Below are 22621 nucleotides of genomic sequence, written 5' to 3' on the forward strand. Positions count from 1 at the left end.
CCACTCTGGGCTCAATCCTAGGCATGTTTGCTCCCAACTAAACCCCATTAAGTTCAATTTGGTTGACTATGAAAAGTTGCAGTTTTAAAGAGTCATAAGATTTGGTTAATTATGCCAGGTGACATTCAGAAATCTCCTGGTTAGGTGTCAAAGTCTTTTAGAAGCACCATGTTATTCATATGTTATGAACCAAAGTGGGAGAGAATGTGTGTTGCAATTGGCTTCATATAAGACAGTTTTAAATGTAATATTCATCTGACAATGCAATGTTTAGTATTTTCCACCATTTTCATTAGGGTGAAAGGATAGTTCTTTTGTCTTTCACAACCTATTTGGTGCAACATTCTAGAAACCTTGTTCACCCAGTCCAGGAATAATTCTTCTCCATCACAACCAGATGCTTAGCGTCATGTCTCCCTAGCCCACTGTCTTCCTGAGATTATGAAATTAGAGATATGGAATCATTGAGGGGAACACATTGCCAAAGTTAAGGCAAAGGCTGATCTCAGGAGAGACAGGACTGGGTAGCTGAGTTATGACACTAGGCACCCAGGTACAGTTTACAGATTTGTTTCTGTCATTTTGTGCATTTTATTGTACTTCCAGAAATACTATTATGGGCAGACTGGAGGCTAGATTTACACCAAAGCAATAGTCAAAAGAAAAAGACTATTTTACTGGAGAGCAGAGTAGTTAGCTATGAGAAATTCTGGCAGGAAGAAATGGTAATGAAAGCCAAGAGTGACAAATTGAAAAGTCAACTTCATAAAGGCCAATTAGAAAGTTACCTACGTGTGGAAAAAGACACAAACCATGCAAAAACCAGACTCACAAAATGACATTTTCTCCTAAAGAGAGAGGCAAGTAGGTGACATGTTGCAAGCTCAGTCTTGGCTTTTTCAGGAGGCCAAATGACAGTCCACACATTAGAAGGAAGGTACACCAAAAGGCAGACTTCCACCTATTTTTAATGGCACCTGGATAGTTGACCCTTCTCATATTTTGAAAGTACCTCTTGGAACCACCAACAATTCCCAGTACAGAATAATATCCTAAACCTCTACCCCCTATCATTCACTACAAAATGGAATTTCTACAAAGTCACACGTACCAATTATCAGCAACCAAGAGAGAGGGAAATTACATACATGAAGCACTCTGATCATCTCAGTCCTATCCTTTATTACTACTTAACAATTTTTTCTCACTCTTCTTGTTCACCCTGAGTGGCCATTAGGAGATAATGACTTTCATCCAGTTTCTCCTAAGAACTTTGGCAATGTGCACGTGAAAGAGGCAAATCCAATATATGCTAAGAGATAGTTCGTTAACTCACAAACCAATGCATAGTTAAACTGAAACCTTGTTTTATCTTTATTTCCCCTGAAAAATGAGACTATACTGAGGACCAAACTACACATCATGTTAAGCACATTATTAGGCCTGTCAATCTTGTTTTTAACTGAATAAACAGCTGTCAGATGGGACCTCTATCATGTGTTTAATAAGCAATAAAAAGAGTGAAGGGGGTCCCTTCATGATTGCCAACTTGGCATGTGTATAATCACTGGAGGGGGGAGAGGAGTATGCCGGTTGAGAATGTGTACTTTATCCCAGCTGGGCCTTTCCCCCAACCAAGGGAACCTTATAGTCCTAGGCTGTTGCTAGGCCAAGCATTGTTCCGACAAGTAAAGATAAAGAAGATGAAGGATTCTAATATCTCTTTTATTGCTCATAACAAAGAATAACAGAAGCAGAATACAGTCAAGGCACACACTTTTACTGAAGTCTTCAATTGCAAAAAGACAGCAGCAAGTACAAAGTAAAGCAAAAAGACCAAATGTAAAAGCCTCAGAATAAAATGCTCCCCCCGTCCCTGGGGCCTGCTAAAACAGCTTTCAAAGTTGACTTCTCCATCCTAAGCATTTCTAATCCACATTAGTAACCACTCATCTTTTTCCCTTCTGCACCATCCAGGCCTCTGATAAACAATTGCATGAGCGCTTTCCCCACTCCCAATTCAAAACAAGCCAGAAGCCAGTGATCTCATTCTCATGCTCCAAGTTCAGCCTTGTTTTGACTAGGGATGAAGGCCATGCGCAGAGTGCATAATGACAGGTGTTTCTGCTGTCTTGCTGTTCTCAGCAAAAACAGGGCTGTGGTTTTTTTGTGTTTTTTTTTAAATCCTGAGTCAAAATGGCTCTGCTCAGGCCCTTTTGCCAATTTAAGGATGTTAACATTCCCTCCACTACAGTCCTTCTCAGGGACCTGCCACTGCTGTTTAACAAGTATAAGCACCCATTGGCACCAATGAGAACTTTTTCCCTTCACTAAATAGCACATAGATGGACCAATCCAGGCTGGAACAATCTGAGGTGAGGATTTAAAGCCACTCTGCACCACACTGTGATCCTTTAAAGACAAGCCCATCCGCCCTAACAACAAGCATAATGTCACATCCCTTTTAGGCCTCTGCGGTTTTGGATCAAATATGGAACACTCATTATAAGGCATTTAGAACATAACACACAATCCAGTTAGGCCAATAAACTTAAAGAAGACTGTTAACTAAAAGCCACATTGACTTAACTGGGAACTAATCAGTTTAAATCCAAACAATTTAGCTCACTTGGGATGTAGATCTAGATGTTTTAAACAAGGCTGGAAAAAGACTATTGTTTTAAGATGGTGGCATGATGGAATCATTGGCCAACTTGATACATAGTTCCAATGGAATTGGTATGACTTGTTAAACCAAGATCATGGCCTTCGCTAGAAGACTGAAGACCTACCATTGGAATATTGATGGACACAGAATTGAGCAGGTCGCCTGCTTTACTTACCTGGGGGTGGTCATCCATGCCTCTGGCTCAAGAACGGCCCAATTTGATCATGTTGCCCTAGTGGCACAGAGGAGCTCCACTGTCATCTTGAAGTTCCTTCATTCTAGAGGCAGCCATTACGTACCTGCAGCGCTCAAACTATACAAAACCAAGCTTCTGGCACAATTATTATATGGTGCCCACCCAGGATCGCCATCCAATCTTGCTATACTGGAATGTGTTCAATCTAAATTCTTGAGAGGGACCTTACAAGTGCCTTGCTGTGTCTCCAATGCCACCCTACGGCTGGAAACTGGCATGATAAAAGTGGAGGCCAACGTTTGGATGACAGTTCTCAACCACTAACTCAAACTAGCCCTTTGTCCACGGGGCCTGGCCCTGCTAACCCTGTAGGGCAACTTTCAATCCTCTTGGAAATGGGCAGTCTACAACAAAGTGGTGCATCTGTGCTTCTCCCCGTCCCTTCTGCTGGCTATGGGCTGGGACAAGGCAAAAATGGCCATCAAACAGAGGATTCTGGACACAGAATGCCAGGCTGATTTAAGTAAGGTGCCAAGCTTTATGACCCCAGATAATTGTAGATTTACAGACTCCCCCTCTCCATATCTGGCGCAATTGGAAATATCAAGCCATAGAAGGGCGTTCACCCTTGCCCGGTGTTATGCCTTTCCCTCCGCCATTCTGGAAGGCAAATACAGGAAGATCCCACTCATGGAAAGGCTTTGTCCTTGTGACTCTGGGGAGGTGGAAACCATAGAGCATGTGCTCCTCTCATGTCTCTTTTATAAAGACAGCTGTGACAAGCTCATATCTCCCCTGCTTCTCAAATACCCTGGGCACTCCAGTCAAGCCTACACTAAGATGCTGCTCTCAGATGACAACCGGACTTTCACGTACAATGCTGCCAGGTTCTGCGGGGCAGCATGCAAGATCCGCCGGGTCCTGATCGCCAGTCAATACCCCTAGCAGCAGATTTTTAACTACTGATCATTTTACCTGGTTGTATAATTTTATTGTATAATTTTAATTTGCTTAATTGTATAATTTTAATTTGCTCCTCTACGTCACTTGTTAGCTTTTATATGTTATCTTAACAATTTTAAATTTTTAGATGCCCTACTTTTAAAGATAGTTTTATACTTACCCTTGTTTCATCTCTATTCTATTAATCTCCCTAAAGCTTCTAGAATTATCCTGCTGTATCTTATTTTATTAATCACCCCACAGTTGTATTTAGAGTTGTATTTCACTAATCATAATCATATTATTAATTATTATTTCTTGTTTGCACAGTCAGACAGGTGTTATTGGCTGGTTTGTTTTATCCAGACATAAGTCATTATTCATTATTATTATTATTATTATTATTAAGGTTATTTATAGCTATGGGTTTGCAGCATTTTAGGTGTATCTATCTGGTTTATAATAATTTTAATTATTTTTTTTTATTTCATTGTAGCTGTACTATATCCTCTGCTGGTCTTTGACCGTAATAAAAATGATTGATTGATTGATTGATTGATTGGAATGACTTGTAGTGTGCTGCTGCAATCCCTGAAGCAGCAGCATTGCTGTAGAGAACTGGTGGTTCTCTACCAGCATTTCTAAAGTTTTTGTCATTTATCATAATGGGAATAAATATGGTAATGCTGGAGTGCTACCAAGGTTTTTCTATGGCAGTGCCACTGCTTCAGCGTCTGCAGCAGCAGTGCTGCAAACCGTACCATCTCCATTCAAACTGTATGTCATGTTAGTCAATTATTTCCTTTGGCACACGAACATTTATTTTGTCTCAGTGTTGCACCTGTCAAAATTATTTTAATAACTTTAAGAATTTGTTTTAATAACTGTTATATGCTATTTTTATTGTGTTGTGTATTTTAATCTATGTTGACTTTTAAATATTTTCAATCTTCACACAACCTAGAGATGTACATATCAGGCGGTATAAAAATATGATAAATAAAAATAAATAATAAAATAAATAGGTTTTGCTGGATTTTGAAGCAAAAAAGGGAAAGAGGTGGGGAACATTACGAAGACGCAAAAGTAGAGAGAGAGAGAGAGAATTTAAGATGAAAGTGTATCTCTATAGGCCCAATATATTTTAGTGAGTTGTCTTCTTTTGGAAGAAACTGTTTTTGTGCCCCAAAAGAAAGCAACTTGACGAAATGTTTTGGACCAAGAGAGATACATGTTCATATTAAATTTAAATACATATGAATTGGGAGTTTGCCTCCTCTTTCCTGTCACAGCTCGTCTGCATGCTGCCCTTCATTTCCTTTGCTAGTTTCTGAAAAGCCATTAAAACATCTAAAGCATAATATGTATGTTCATAAACATACAAGCACCAATGCCTCTATAATACCACTTCATCCTTCTGAAAAACCTACCAGCCATTTCTATGTAAGGGTGAATTAGACAGAACAGTGGCAGACCCATTTGTTTAAATCCAGTCTAGGTTCATCATACATAAGAAAGGGGTGGGGGTCCAATTTTCAGAGCAACATTAACATGCCAGTAGGGGAGTTGAATGCCCCCTGTGCCTACCTCTTACCTCCCTGCAGTTAACTTCTGCTACCTGTCAGAGCTTGGCTGAAGAGAAAAGCTCCTGGGATGGGAAACACACTGTGAGGTGATAAACCATGGACAGGGAAAGCTTAGCACCCACACAAACACACCTGTACACACCTTTTATTCTAAAATGTAGGGGTGCATCCCTGGTTTGGACATTATTTGAGCAGAACTTGGTTTGAAGAAATGGGTAGGCTGTCATGTCTAGTTTGGACCTTGTCTAGAAGCGGCAGGCTATTACTTGACCCGGCCTGTCAATGTTGCCAAAAGGCATTTCTGCTCCTCTCTTCAAAAAAACCCATAATTACTGGAGGATCGTTGCCCTGCTAGGAAAATGTAACAGGTGACCCAACATCCAGCACAGCATAAGGTGGTGCAGGTGGTGCCAATCCAGCTGTGATTCTTCACACTTGCAGTGAAGCACCTGTGGTCTTATGCTTTTGTGCAAATACTTCGAGTAGTATGCCCGCACTCCTGAAGTGCCAATTAGACTGGAAACGTGATGCTTAACCATCAACACCATGTTTCTGATCTAATTAGAGCTTCCAGAGTGTGGGCGTGCTACTCAAAGTATTTGGGCTCGTACAGAAAAGTGCAAGTCCACCAGTGCTTCATTGCAATCCCACAGGGTAGATGGGCGCTTCCGCATTCCACTGTGCTGTATGTCAGCCAGTGTTTCCAATATCAATGATGGATGGGATTTTTTTTTCCAATCCTATCTTCACTCTACAGCCACCTGTGCCTCCCAAAAATATGTCCCTCATAGAACCTCTTCTCATGAGCAGTGAGAAGGGCTCCAGAGCGGGAAGGCCCACCTTCCCGCAGACAATCAATCCAGTGTTGCTGGTCGTGTTCCACACCTGCCTAGATGATTCCCCGCACACCCAGGTAGCGGGGAGGGTCAGGGTCAGGGCCAGGATGTGTCATCCCGGCCCAAGAAATACCATGGTGCATCACACAAGTGTGCAGTGCATCATGGGGATCTCCCCTCTCCTCCTCGGGCTCCCCGCAGTCTGGCAGCTGTGGCTCCAAGCAGCCGCGGCTGCCAAATAATCAGAAAAACGGGGTTAAGGGGCACTCGCTCCCTCAACCTAGTTTTAATGGGTGGCTAAGGTGATTTTGCTGCCATGGTGCTGCCAGGATCAGGCCGATCCTGGCAGTTCACACACATGTGCAAAACCGGGCTGGGCTCCCTTAGCCCAGTTTTGCACACACATGTGAATAACCTCATCGTCTTCCAACACTTTGAAAACTGAAATCCTGTTGCACTAGGAAAATGTTATTCTACATTATGTAAGTATGACAACCACAACATTAGTCTAGTTGGCATACAGTGTGCTCAGGGCACATTTGGTTTTGAATGCAACAGGGAGTGTATATACGGGAACCTGCTTCTATGTGCACAATGCCCTTAACAGATTAGGGTTAAAGTGTTTAGGGTTAGCACACAAGAGCATTCTGAACAGTCAGACTAACACAATGTCAGAAACAAATGAGATAATATTGACATTATGCCAGTGATGTGCCACCTGATGATAGATCTACATTATAAAGGGCACAGGGCTGCTTCTGAAAACGTCATCTGTACATTGGTCAACATCCTAACAAAGCACCAGTGCCACACGAGAAGCACAGCTGCTTCTGAAAAGTTCAGCTAAGTCAGCTCCATTGCTGGGTCAGTGGTAGGGGCAAATTTCTTCACCTCCCCTTCCCCAGGAAGCACTCTTGCCACCAAAAATATGTCCTTGAGGGTCATTCAGCCTTCAGGGGCATATTTTGGGGTAAAACAGAGGGCTTCTAAGGGAAGGGGAGATCACGAAAATCTCCCTCACACACATACCAGCACTTGTGCAATATTAGTCTGGAACTCTTCAGAAGCACTGGTGCTACACTGGTGCTTTGCCTACTGCATTGCTGCTCCATTAATCAGGATGTCAGCCACTGTATTCTCTTTATCCAATTTCATGACGTTATGCATTTCCCTGCCCCCACCAGCAGCATTCAATGATGTGGAGCAGAGGCAAGCACATGCACATTATTCCATCACAACACAGGTCAAGTATTGTTACATGTGATGGAAGAGCAACCATTTTTGGCAGTTGCCTCATATCTCCCATCCCAGTTAATAATCATGGCACCAGCTGCATGGAAACTGGGTGCCAACCAACTAGTTTCCAGTCCTTTCAAAGTTATTGAGTGGCAAGTTGGACTGGATGCCAAAAATAAATTGTTTGTTCACACAACCAGGATTAGGAGGATTAAATCAGGAGCTGACATGCTCTCGTTTGCCAGTCATCGGCAACTTAAAACCTTAGGCAATTTTGGTTCATCTTACCTCAACCAGCTATTGGGTAGATCTGCTGGGTAGGACAAATTTCTCCTACCCAGCTGCTGCTTCCCACATGATCACTTTCTCCCCTTCCCACCTTGGTTTTAAGTCGCAGGTGACCGGCAAAGGGGAGCATGCTCAGAGCTCTCAATTCAGGAGCTTTACTTTAAAGTAAAGCTTTACTTCTACTTTAATATCTGAAATTCAGGAGCTGTGAATCAGTCGTGTGAGCAAGCCTAAACTGTAATGAAAAATCAGCTCTAATTTCGTACTAGCATGTATGCCATTATGTAGTACAAACTTCCAAGACAGTGGGCCAAATCCATGCCTGCTATAAATATAGCAAGTGTGTAAACAGATATAGACCATATCCAGCAAAGGCATCTAAATGTTAGAATTCATTTAATAACAAGCAGGTTGGCGGAGAGAAAAGTTTCCTGAAAAGTACCAGAACTCTCCACATCACACTGGATAGGCACCAAAGATATAAAGAGGTATTTCAAATGATTCAATGTTTCCTTTGAAATAATGCATCTTTAACAATTCTGACCCCCATGACACAATCCTGCAATATCAACACTGGGCATATTAGTGTGATGGTTTAGTTTTGATAGCAGTGTTTCCTACTACTTAACATTCATAGATGCTTTTTAGCAGCATGCAGAATGTGCTGAAGAGGTGAGCGAAGCCTGTTTCTCCCCCCCCCTCCCCACTTTAGAAATGCATTTCCTGGAAGCCAATCTTTGTGCTACATTTCTACTTTAATATCTGAAGATTTATGCATAAACAGTCTCTCTTATTTATATTAATGGCACAGACATGTAAATCCTCACACACCAGTAAGAAAGCATCCCCCATTATATGCAAAGTTAATAGAGACCCCCTATTGATTCCCAGACTAGAAATGTTCACCTCAATCTTCAATGCAGTCTCTTTTTTAAAAACATGTTGGGTGAGGAGAATAAAACCATTAATACCAATGACGCTTGACTGAGCATCAAAAGATCCGAGTTCAATTTCTCATTCTACCAGAATAAGATTCTTAGATGATCTTGGCCTAGCCATTTTGCATGAGATTTCCAGATGTACTTGACATGGAGCTAACTTAGTTCCTATCACAGCTGATGGTTAAACCTACCAAGAGGAATGGCTAACATGGGCCTTGATGAAGGCTGAGTTGCTACTTTGCTTTTTAAATGGTGAGCTGCTTTGGAAGCTTCAGCTAAGAAGCAGGACAGAAGTCTAATTAACACTATTAAAAGCATAACTTTTAAAGTTAAGATGAAATAGGAGGAGAGCTGGTCTTGTGGTAGCAAGCATGGCTTGTCCCCTTTGCTAAGCAGGGTCCACTCTGGTTGCATATGACTGGGAGACTTCATGTGAGCACTGTAAGATATTCCCCTCAGGGGATGGAGCTGCTCTGGGAAGAGCAGAAGGTTCCAAGTTCCCTCCCTGGCATCTCCAAGATAGGGCTGAGAAAGATTCCTGCCTGCAACCTTGGACAAGCCGCTGCCAGTCTGTGAAGACAATTCTGACCTAGATGGGCCAATGATCTGAATCAGTATATAGCAGCTTCCTATGTTCCTAAGGTTTAAGATGGTTCGATTCCATTGCATTTAACCAGATTAAATCTGCATTTAACCAGATTAAATCTGAATTGTGTGGACTCCTGTTTCACAGGACTCTTGTTCCACAGCTCAAGTTGACTCAGAATGTTTAGGTTTAAGGTAACACAACCTCATTGGCTTCACCAGGACCAGAAGCAGCCTGTCCTAACAAGCTGGCAGGGGGCAGTGAACAAGATAAAGCTGTCTCCGGTTCCAGTTCCATTGCTCCTCTATCTCTCATTGCACCCCACTTTGCAGGCTGGCCATTCATGAGGTAAATCCCATACAGATCTACCTGTAGAATGGCCAGTCTGCAATCAGCTCAGCTCATGTTAACACTAGGGTGGGGTGGGATGAGAAAGAAGCAACAAAGCTTCTGGGAACTGGAGGCAGTTGCATCTTGTTCAGCATCCGCTCCACCAACTCGTTAGGATAAGTCGCTCCTGACCAGAACTCCATTAGCTTTGATCCAAATACTTAAGCACATTGACAGCTCCAAGTTCTGGGGGCCTTGAGGGAAAGCCCTCCACTGCAAAAGAAGCTGTCATATGGTGCCCCAGTTCCCCTGCTTATGCACAGAGAAGGGAATCTTCCCACCCTCCCCACTGACAACGAATCCTCCCCATCTTTTGAAGGTGGGAGAACTGCTGCTCTCCCATATACCTGTAATAGAGCTGCCGCTATGTCCTGCCCCCCATTTACCAGCAGGGATGGAAGACAGAGAGAAAGGGAGCTGCCACAGTTGCCAAGTCTCTTAACAAAGGCAGAAGCCAACCACCACCAACCTGCTCTTCACACTAGCCAATGGGTTTTCTCTCAAAAGTCCTGCATCCTCACCTAATAGTAGGTGAGGGAAATGGAGGGGTGGGACAGAAGCATAGATGTGTTGTTCTGGGGCTTTGTGGTGAAAACAAATGGCAGCCATGAAAAAATGGCATTCCCCATTGATGGCTGCCATTTTTTCCTTGTCACAATGCCTTGCAATGGTGGTATGTCTAAAATTTTTAAAGAAAAAATTAAGTCCACCACTGATATTCTGTTGTAAAGAAAGATTCCCCTCTAATGAAAATGAATGAGATAATAACAAAATTAATAAGGAGTTGAGTAACAAAACAAAACAAATTCCTGAATACTTGTAACAACCATAAGAGTTAAGAACAGAGATTCCATATTGAGAAGCGGGTTCTCTCTCGGATTACCTGGTGCTGATAAGGAGCAACAAATATGACCATCACTGATCTCTAGAAGGAGGGCTGAATTTGACAGTCTTGTGCACAATCCTCTTAAGCAGGTGTGGCATCAGGGGTTGGCCAGGCAAGGCAGAAGCTGAGGGCTCACACCCATTAGAGGACTCACTTGGTTGGGTTAATGATGCAAGGGCCTTTGGGAGAAAGCCCAAGGTTGGTGCAAGGGACAGCCACACTTTTTTTTTGTCATGTTGCTTTCTTTTTCTTTTTAAAGACACCTTGAGTTTCATTTCAAAGAAAGCTGGGGTATACGTTTTTAAAAGGGCAGCCATTGAAAACTGAGCTACAGTGGAACATGTAAAGTGTAGAAAGAAAACAGAAATAGAAGTCAGATGCATTACAAAGCAAGTCCCTGCTAAAGAAAAATAAATGCAGTTATAAACAGCATGAATGAAATTTACCGGTTGTGCCATTTAGACATCCATATGTAACTATAGGCATTTGTTTCAGAACAAATTTTTTAAAATGAATTGTAATTTGTTTGTTATTTCTCTGTGTAAACCGCCCTGAGCCATTTTGGAAGGGCAGTATAGAAATCAAAATAATAATAATAATAATAACAACAATAATAATAACGGCCTGATTCCACTTGTTCTTCCATTCGTTTCAAATGAATGCATACCCAGGGCCGGATTAACATAGTAGCAAATGTAGCATTTGCTACAGGCTTGCATTTTCTAGGGCCCCGCATGCCTGGCTTGAACGTCTGCCCCTTCTTTTGCACTCTATTTGGTGCTCTCTGCTGACTCTCCTCATTGCCTGCTGCTGTCCATTCTCATCTCCCGCACCGCTCGCCTCGCTCGAGGGCATTTAAGCAAGGTCTTCCTGGCACCATGGTGTTGATTGGGTCATCTATTATGTTAAGCAGCGCGGGAGGGAGTAGTAAGAACAACAATAGGAACAGATAGCTTGCAAAGGGGTCTCAAAGATAACTTAATCACCAGGGAGTTGGTCCTTATTTGTTTAAACTGTAAAAGTTTTTAAAAACATACACAAAGAGAGTAAAAGAAATAAAAGCAGTTTAGATTAAAAAACAACTAACTATTAATGCTGGGCGGAAGAAAGGAAGCTAAAGAAGATGCTAGTTGAATGTTGCCAGCGGACTGTCTGGTAGAGGGTAAAGGTAAACAATGAGAACGTGTACCTTTAAGAGGAAAAAGAAAGCCGGAAGTAAGATGCACGGCAAGAGGAGTCTCAAAGTTTACTGGATCCATTGAGGGGAGCTTGGAGGGAGATTATGTTATGGTCTTGTTGGGTAAGGTCACTTATATCTTCCTTTAGTATCTAGTGCTGTTGGGAGGGAATTTGTGATCATTGCTTTTCAAGGAACTGCCAAATTTAAGGTGAGCTCCTTTCCTCTCCTCTAGAACTGAAACAACTACTGCTGCGTTGCCAACTTCATTAGCTTTACATTGGGATGCCCGTTGAAATTGTCCAAAGATAAACGGAGGCTGCAAACCTAAACACACTTACTAGAGAGTAAGGCTCATTGAGTTTAGTGGGGCTTACTTCTGAGTAAACATGCTTAGGGTTGCACTGAATGATTTGTGCATTTCCTCCTTTTAATATTAAGCATGTTAGTGTAATTTAGATTGAAAGAGGCTGTGCCTCCTGCCAAAAGATTGTCTTTTGGATACTTCTGTTTTCATGGAAGTTGCTAATGCACCTCATCATAATCACATTCATTTGCAATGCATCAACTATTTTAAATATACATCTGCTTTCCTGTCAGGCTTGCACAAGAGGTTAAACATATATTCTTAATATTGTCAAATGGCCCTTTTAATGTGATGGCTGCTGGGATCCAATATGTTCTGCACACATTGGAATCAAACATCCACTGTTGTGTGCCAAAATTGCTAATAGGTTCAGATTTCTCAAAGTACAGAATTCCTGAGAACCTTTTAATTTAAACATTCAGAGTTTTGTTCCCCACCCCCTTTCTCTTTGTGAAAATAACTCCAAAGGAGAACCCATGGTCAGGAGTCACAAAAGGGGGGGGGCGGTGTTCTGCAAAGTTTGTTGACTGGCTGGCTCAGCTGAGTGGAGGCATGGGATGGTTGGTGGGGGGACACTAGGCAAATGAAAAAATTTACTTTACTATGCAAGTAAATAATTTATGTTTCAATATTTATGGGCATTTTTTTTTTAATTTGGGGCCCCCTCATAACATATGCTACAGGCCCCACACTAGCTTAATCCGGCCCTGTGCATACCCAAACTGTTAGTAATCATTTTTAGAACTTCTCGATGATTTTTGTTAATCTTATATCATATGGATCAGGAATAGTTTGACTGTCACTACATTATCTGCTGTTTGGACTGATGGAGGATCAGTGCAAGATCAGCTCCAGCTGTCTTGTGAGGACCAGACAGGGGCACCATTAGGCAGGTACCTGGGGGCCTAGGTCCATGTGCCAACTCTCCTAGAGGGCCCATGATGTTCCCCAAGGGAAAAGAGGGCCCCTTTTATATTTCAAGAAAGTCTTCACCTAGAGTTCTGAAATTTGGCACATATGTAGGTCAGGTTATCAGGACTCTGTGTGTTGATTTTGAAGCAGATTGGGCAATGAGCTGATTTTTAATGTTTTTTTTTTTTTAATTTAAAAAACTTCCCCAAAAAGTCCTATAAGTGGCTTGTTTCATGGTAGAAAATTAAAAAGACAACTGGAAATGAAGGGCTACCACCACCACCACCTTGAACCATAATTCTATCCCCATGTGAATGATTCTGCCCTTTTCCTTCATAAAAATGTGTAGCATGACCCTCATTTTTGTCCAACCCTTTATATTTCCAGAATAGCTGAGCTTCGAGTTCTGAAAATGGACACACATGCAGCCCAAGAGTCTGTTTATTTTTATATCAAGGGAATCAGTCAACCCTGTGATTTAAATGAATTTTTCCCTACTGCAATAAAGCTACCAGAATGAGTTCTCTCTATCCATAGAGTACTTCACAACTAGTGAAAGTAGAACTAACTGTTACATCTGAATAAACAAACAACTTTTTAAAACAAATGCACTATGCTCGGTGGTTTGTGATCTAAAAGTTATGCATGAAAACTGTGAAGCAAGGGGCATGTGTTGTGGTTTTAATTTATTTTCCTTATGAATGGACTGTCTGTCCAAGTTGGTTTTGTGTTTGAATTGTGTATCAAGGGGCATATGTTGTGTCCCAATTAGTTTGTGAATGGTCAAGAAGCTGTGTGAATCCATTGGGACTTTGTTGGCCTTTTTTCATTTGGGTGGGGGGCAGCAAATGCACTCTGGCCCAGATTTGTGGATTTGTGGTGAATGACCAAGAAGATGTATGGATTCTTTGGGGCTTGTGTCATTTTCCCCCAACCCCAAATGCATTCTGGCCCAGATCAGTGGGTTTGTGGTGAAATATATATACAGAGAGAGCATGTTTATTTTGCAGTGGGGCAGGGGCATAAGCTCATTAGGTCGAGAGTCCAAAATTACCTAGCTGCATCTCTGGAACTAGATGCACTAAACTAGTCCAAGACACATCTGGAAAATAATTATAATAGCTTGGAATACTGCCCCAGATCAATCCTCTTCCTTCCATACCCTCTTCCTTCCATACCCTCTTCCTTCCATACCACCTCAACCTGGTTTGAAGTTTCATCCCCCACCCCTGGGCCTAAGATTCTGCTGCAGCTTCTCCATTCAAGACAGCAACGCATGCCATTGCTGACTGAAGAAGAAGCATCCCAGAAGCAGGAAGCATGAGTTTCCAAAGTAAAAGGATCTTCCCCACCCACCACCCACCCCCAAAACCTGAGAAGCAAGGGCTGGGCAACCATTCAAGTTTATATAGGAAAAGAACACATTTCAGACCACCTATGTGACAGAAATCTAAAACAATCCCCCCCACACACACCCTAAGTAAAAAAAAACCTGATAATGAAATTAAATAGCTTACAGTGGTGCTCAAATCCTGAAGGAGGCAGCAGCTTCACTCTGCCTTGTGGTGGAGGCAGTTCCAATGATAAGGGAGCAGGAGTGCTCCTTGTGGTTTAAAACACAAAAATATGAAAGGAACTGGTGTGCTTCTAATCTGATCCCAAGTGCTTATCACTTGGAAGGAAGAACAACTTGGGTTAGTTCCAAATAAGTATTAGAACTTCAGCCCTTATCCAGATAGATAAGGCACCTTTTACCGTGGTGATTCTATTTATTTAGCAGGGGGAGAGTAACTGGCCCTATCCACCCCCAGCACAGTACCTCCAGTGACTGTTGCTGGTGTCTATCTTATGTTTCTTTTACAGTAGATTGTGAGCCCTTTGGGGACAGGGATCCATCTTATTTATTTATTATTTATCTGTGTAAACTGCCCTGAGCCATTTTTGGAAGGGCGGTATAGAAATTGAATGACTGACTGACTGAATGAATGAATGAATGAATGAATAGAAGAAGAAGAAGGAAGAAAGAAAGAAAGAAAGAAAGAAAGAAAGAAAGAAAGAAAGAAAGAAAGAAAGAAAGAAAGGCAGAGCACAGGGAACACATTGAGAAGTCGTCCTTAATAAAAAGAGAGAACAATTGTGCTTCCTTTGTACTGATAGCAAAGACAGGCAGCAATGGTTCAAGAAATATGTTTGGTTTACGTTCTAGGAAAAGAAAAACCTCTGAATGATAGCAGCGGTTAAAAGACCTCCCTCCTGGGAGGTTTTAAGACAAGATTGGATAAACATCCATCAGGTCCAATTTAGTTAAGGATTTTGGACAGAGAACCTCAGAGGTTCGTTTTAGTCTAGTATATGATAACTAAGAGCATTTTGACCAGTCTCAGAAAAACAGCAGTCATTAACAAATATATTTATTGATATATGTATTTGAAAAATCTCCATTTAAGCTAAATATTTTTATTCCATCTTTTATATTTAACTCTTAGTTAAACTTTGTGTAGCTTGCTAATCATTTATGGGTTCTTTACTGCTACTGTGCAAACAGTTCATTCATGCTGATGACCTATGAAATTTCACAGATGTGGCCTTTAATTGGATTCATTCATTTCTAATCTGCTTAAACCCTTGATGCGGTAGTGCTTGACTAAATATACATTCAACACCCTTATTTAAAATGGTAAAACAAAATTTGAGATTCACTCTTTGAATATAAATACATGTCATGCTATTGTTATTATGTACCTAACAGTGCGGAGGGACGAGGGGAGGTAGAAATAAGTTTACAGATAGCTATTGGTGTGCTTCTGTTAAGAGATTTAGAAATGAGGGTCCAAGAGTTTAAAGGTAAGGATTTCAAAACAGAATCCTTTTAAGCTTCAAGTTGTAAGACAATACATATGTCCCTCATCAACATACAATAACCAATGTTATTTGGGGGAATAGAGCCATAGTTCAGTGGCGGAGCATCTGCTTTGCATGCAGAAGGTCCCAGGTTCAATCCCTGGCATCTCCAAGGAGGGCTGGGGAAAGACTCCCGCCTGAAAACTTGGAGAACTGCTACCATTCTGTAGACAATGCTGAGTGAGATGGACCAATGGCGTGGCTTTGTTTGTTTGTTTGTTTGTTTGTTTGTTTAAAATATTCACATCCCACCCCTCCAGTACAAAACTGCTCAGAGTGGCTCACAACAGTAAAAGTAATATTACAAATTTGAACAATAAAACAAATAAAACAGAGCATAGAATAAAATTGATTAAAACAAACCCAATTAAAAATTAAAACCCAATTAAAAACCCATCGGACTCTAGTTAAAAGACTTTTAAAAGCCTCTCTAAACAGATGGGTTTTCAGATCTTTTTTTGTCCTGCTTCTTCTCCATCCACACCCCAGTGACCATCTAGTGAACTATGATGAGCAGTACAACCATTGTTTTTCCTTTGCAAAACAAAGGCGTCGACCATTAAGTGCCTGTTACACAAATTAAGTATCTCAGATTATGACTCTTCTCAGCAAGTTCCATGACATAATTTGAGGAGAACAATTAGGACTTTTATATATTGTAAGCACATAACTAAGAACGTCATCCCATTTAATGGTAGGCGTTAGTGAAGATACTGTGAGTAAGTAAAAGAGAAAATAAATAAATGTATGCAGTGAAATCTCTGCAGGTGTCCTCCAGAGAAAAGTGCTTGCTTTATGCTGCTACTTGAGCCAAATAAACCTCATTTTATATTGCATGTCATGCCATTAGTATGGCAGCGGCAGAAGAGGAGGAGGACAAGGAGGAGGACGAGGAGATTTCCAAGATTCCGTTGTACTCTAACATCACACGCTAACATATCAGACCAAAAAACAGAACTGGGGGTGGAGCTATGCAGATAGGGGTTAACTGAGTACTCACCAGCTCTTATTGGGTTCTATAGAGCACAGTCAATATGCTGCAATCTGAGACAGAACTGAAAGAGGGCAAATACTGAATTTGCCACCTGGTGCAAGTGCATTCTTTATTTTTCACTTAGAAGTGAGTGACAGCCCTTCAGTCACACAGGGAAAAATAACAGCTTTGCCACTGGAGACAGACATCCCTCCCACTACCCACCCAGTAAAATATACAGGCCTGCCCTCTACCCTAACCTCACTCATCAGTGCAAATGGGCATTTAGCTAAGAGTGTTTGTGTGTGCGCGCGCACACATGTGTGCGCATGAACGAACACACACACCATCTCTTGAACTCTGTCACCCTGTAGCATGATCCAGCCTCCACCAACAGGCATTCTAATAGAGGATGCAATGCTTCTTCTAAGGCCAATGCACTATACAGGCCAATGAACTTTCCTCCACACACCCTCCTCCCAATCCATTCTCATTAGTACATAAAAGCCAGTTCTTTGATTTCCAGCTCTGTGACGAAAGATGCCAAAATGACAGAAGCCAGGAAGGGACTGAGGGAGGACAAAGCTGCAACTCTGTGCTTCTGCCATGCCTGCCTATTATTACCCTTCCACTGATACTCAGGCGGGCAATGCTCTTCTTCCATGGAGGCAGCTCAAACATTCAGCTGCTAGTATAATGTACACACATGTGAACTGACCTTCAAGAACCTCCAATATTTTTTTAAAAAACCTCTTCTCCCTTATCCTGGGCGTGTAGCCAGTGCCACATGACAGAAAGAGTGTCCCAGTGCACCCCTGGATACAATTACATCGCTACACAGAAAGCTGCCATACACAATCAAACAATTGGTCCTTCTAGCTCAGTATTGTCTGTCTGCATCAAATGGTAGCAATTATCTAGGATTTCACACCAGTATTTCCCAGTCCTACCTGGAGATATGGGGATTGAATGTGGGACCTTCTGCATGCAAAGCAGATGTTCTGCTTCCACGGAGCTATGATATTTCCGCTATGAGCTTCAGATTGTGCATCCTACTACCAGTTCTCTTGATCCTTATCCAACTTCACTTGTTGCATCTGGTAGTTGTATTATCAGAGAATGTCTGGTAAGTATCATAAATGCTTATCTGAGGGAGGGCAAGGAGGCTTTATTAGACCTTATTTGAAGAAACCTTCATTGGATCCCTTGGAGTTGGCCATACAGACCAGTTTCTAATCTTCCATGGTTGGGCAAGGTGATGGCCTCTCAGCTCCGGACAGTTTTGGATGATGCAGATTATCTAGATTCATTTCAAACTGGCTTTGGGGTGGGCTATGGGGTATACCATGGACACCACGATACTATGGACAGCTAGGAAAACAAACAAATGGATCATAGAACAAATCAATCCGGAATTTTCATTTGAGGCATAAATGACCAGGATCAAACTATCATACTTTGGACACATTATGTGAATACCCAGCTCCCTTGAGAAGTCCATAATGCTGGGGAAAGTAGAAGGAAAGAGAAGAAGAAGATGACCAGCAGCAAGGTGGATGGACTCAATTGTGACAGCAATGAAAGCACCACTGAGAGACCTTAAAGGCCCAGCTGAAAACTTGGAGAGAATCTATCTATGTGGTCACTAAGAGTCGACACCGACTTGACGGCACTTAATCAGTGGGGTTGAGACTGCTTTGGTCGGCCTGATGGATGATCTCCAGTTGGCTATCGACAGGGGTAGCGTGACTCTGCTGATCCTTTTGGATCTCTCAGTGGCTTTCAGTACCATCAACCATGGTATCCTTCTGGGTCTCTTGAGGGAAATGAGATTGGGTGGAACTGTTTTGCAGTGGTTCCGTTCCTACCTCTCTTGCAGATTCTAGATGGTGTAGCTTGAAGACTGTCACTCTGCAAAGCGAGAACTAAAGTGTGGAGTTCCACAAGTCTCCATACTGTCTACAATGCTCTTTAACATCTATATGAAACTTCTGGGAAAGATCATCAGGGAGAGATCATCATCAATATGCTGATGGCACCCAGATCTATTTCTCCATACCAACTTCACCAGGAAATGGCATAACTTCCCTAAATGCCTGCCTGGGGGTGGTAATGGGCTGGATGAAGGATAACAAACTGAGGTTGAATCCAAATAAGATGGAAGTACTGACTAGGGATGTGCTAAACATTTCGGGTACAGAACAATCTATTAAGAATTATTCACTAATGGGGAAGCCATGCTGTGGCCTTCCCCTTAGGATGAAGTTGGTTCTTACTGCCCTTTCCTAGGTCATTTGCCCAAATCTGTCCAAGCTCCTTTTCAGATTGGTCCTGCTGGCTTCTCTGGAGATCTGGGTGGGATCAATCTACTTCTTCTCCCCAATCTCAGTCAGACAGACCTTACTCATTCCCTTCCTCTCCCTCTTCTCCAGTTCTCCACTTGTCCCTTCTCTCTGATTATATCCAGTTGTGTCTGTTCCTGTCTTCCTGCCTCACATTTCTGGCATTTCCTGCCTCACATTTTGTCAACCAACCCATATCTGTGTCTTTTCTCCAAAGCTGTTCAAATCTATCTCTGCCTGCTTCCCGCTCCCTGGATGGATCTCTCACCAACATGCCCCCAGCCCGGTTATGTTCTGCATCTAGTTTGTCCATATTCTTTCTCTCCCCATCCCCTTTTAACCTTCACCTGCTTCCCTTTTCTTACTCTTCACATAGTAACTAGATAGTATGGCAAACTTATAACTAGATAGGGTAGCATACAGATCAAAGAATCCACATAGCCAAGGTTACATATTAGTGCCTGGGCCCATCTTTTGTGTCCTGTGACATGTGGGAATGATCCACATAGTTTATCATGTTCAAAACTCCCTCTATATTCAATAAAATATATTTTTACTTGGATTTTAAGTTTATGTATGTCAATTCTTTTGGGAAACTGCCTGCTTCATAACCACACCTTGGGTCCCTAGAAAGGCATGACAACAATGCCCCCCCTACACACACACACACCTTGTTACACAGAGTAGGGCATGTTCATGTTACAAGGAAATGTAGGCATCATCTTCAAAAGTTTGTATTCAAAATTCTGACTATTGAAATGTAAGTAAAATAAAATGTCATCTCAAAGCTAAATGCCAAGTTTCTTCAGAAAGCACACTAAGACTACTATTGAATCAAAGTGGATTGCAGTCCCAAGTTACTGTAATGATCTCAAGAACCTCTTTCCAAAACCCATCATTCTATACACTTTCCACATGTATGTCCACATTTCCTGGTCTACTTGTTAATCCAGATCTTTTGCCTCTTTTTAAATACATATGAGTGTTCTTATCTGACGGGCACAGCTTGAAGCAACTTACACATCTTTCAAAGCATACACTCATGACTCGGTTATCTCTTAACACGCTTTCTAGTTATTCACATTCAGTGCAGTTAGAGAGAAATAAGATGGGATTTCCCCCCAACTTTTCATGCCTATTCATGGTTGCAGGACAGATTCTAGTCAGAGTTTGTTATTGTGAGCATGAACCAGAACATGAGAATGATTTATGGCTGGAATGTGCAATGCACCACATATGCAAAGCTATAACCTTGTCAATTAGTACAGAAAACAATGACCACCACTACACAGAAGTAGATTAGAATACCTACTTTACCCAGAAGCACACATTGAAAAGCTGAGAAATCTCTGCCCCAGCATTTACCAGTTCTGAGTAGCAGGGGCTTAACAAGGTTGGAGGGGGCCCTGGGACAAAAAGTCAAGATGAGCCCCTGCCTGTCCCCCTCCCCGCCTCCTTCTTTGGAGAGGTGGGAGGGGAAGCAAAGAGCAAGCTTTGGCTAAGCTGGCTGGACCCCTCTCCCTAAAGCAGGCCTGCACAACATAAGGCCCGGGGGCCGGATCCAGCCCACAGAGACTATTTTACTGGCCCCCAGGTATCCTGCAGCAACACAGGAGCTGGAAACTGCCTTATAGCACCATCCTGTGCATGTTTTCTCAGAAATATGTTCCATGGTGTACCAGTGAGGCTTACTCCCATGTAAGCATGCCTAGGATTGCAGCCTGAAAGCAACAACAATTTAGGGAGAGGAGAGGACTTGGCATTTGTTTGGGGCTGGTGTGCACTCCCGCGGCCCCACTGACTGAGCAGGGACAGGGCCTATTTTCTGGCCACTATCCTTGGTTAAAACTATGAGTCCATTGATAGGGGGAAAACATCCACAAGGAACTAACAATGTTTTTAATTTTTACATAATAATGTGCTAAAAATTGCCCTCGGCCCCTGCACGCCAAGCTGTGGATGGTTCCGGCCCGCCAGGGCATTTGAGTTGTGCAGCCCTGCCCTAAAGGGTACAAGTGCCACCCTTTGTTCAGATATCGCTATGCCCCCCTGGTGAGTTCAACAGAATACTAAAAAGAAAGTCAAGAGGACATCTGTATGGAGGGATCAATCGTGAAGATACACCCATAAACCAGACTAAAATGGTGTGATCTTGTATATGTGGTGCAGGGATGACACAGCAAAACACAAAACCCTTGATGAATGCAGCATGGTTCTCACCACAAATCCACTTCTCCTTTGTCAGCATCTCTATTTCCCCGGCTAGCGGAGCAAAGAGGCACTTTTTAAAGTGCTGATTCTCTTTATTTAGCAGGGGGAGAGCAACTGGCCCTATCCATCCCCAGCACAGCACCCCTCCAATGGCTGTTGCTGTTGTGCTGGGGATCAATAGGGCCATACACAGTATATATGGGGTGTGGCTGTCAGCCCTTTGGGGACAAGGAGCCATTTTATTTATTTATATCTATGTAAACCGCTTTGGGTACTTATGTTGAAAAGTGGTATAGAATTATTTTGTAATATTTGTATTCATCACATGGAGTACTTGCGTCATACAGATACTCTCTACACCAATGCCAAAGATCCACTGGGGCTGCTGAAGCTGAAGTGGTGGGCAGTACTCATGATCCAGATGGCCTATATGATAGCTGCATTAATACATTACCAATGCAGCTGAGAGTCAGCCATGGGGAAGAGTGTTTTTGGCAACAGCCATCTCACAAAGCTCACATGTAAACTGAACTTCCGTAATATTTTACAGTCTTACGATCACCAACATGCTTTCAAATCAGAGGCTGCCAATAAACATGCATTTAAGCAATTAATTGCATTGATTTAGTTAAGTAAGCAATTAATGGTATCTACCATTAGCAACCCTGTTCCTGATCTTAGAAGAGCAGATAACTGTGCGTAACGCCAGTTAATCCACATTAAATTCCCTTGAGCATGTAGCCTAACATTGAGGTCATTCACAATACCATTTCTGGCAGGAGGGGAAAGGCAGGACACTACTTTCCACCCACCCCGGACAATCGCAGAGATTCTGCCACAGAATCCCCACTGCTCTGGGCAGCATAGATCTCTAGAGGCCGGAAAAATGAAGCCCAGCCTCCAGATATCCCTTAATGCATCACATAAGGAGCATGGTACATTGAGAGATTTCCCCTGAAACTGGGCACTCTAGGCAGCTGGCTCTATGTCTGCTTGGGCTGCCTGCGGCCCAGGCAGACACAGGACCTGGACCTGGGTAAAAGCCCAAGTAAAAAATTATGTCTACCCAGGGAGGCAGTACAGCATCAGCTTTGATCCTGATGCTTCACACAAGCAGGGCTGCCCAAGCCTCGTAGGGCTGCTCATGTGAACAGCCTTATTATAGCTTTTACAGACCACAGCT

At 42.4% G+C, this 22621-nt stretch overlaps 1 protein-coding gene across 1 annotated transcript in view; it reads right to left on the bottom strand.

Moving 5' to 3' along the window:
- Positions 1–22621, bottom strand: part of SIM1 (SIM bHLH transcription factor 1) — a 75915-nt gene that overhangs the window by 16488 nt on the left and 36806 nt on the right. The window lies entirely within an intron of this gene.

Source organism: Hemicordylus capensis, chromosome 1 (genome assembly GCF_027244095.1).
Source record: "Hemicordylus capensis ecotype Gifberg chromosome 1, rHemCap1.1.pri, whole genome shotgun sequence".
Classification (NCBI taxonomy): domain Eukaryota; kingdom Metazoa; phylum Chordata; class Lepidosauria; order Squamata; family Cordylidae; genus Hemicordylus; species Hemicordylus capensis.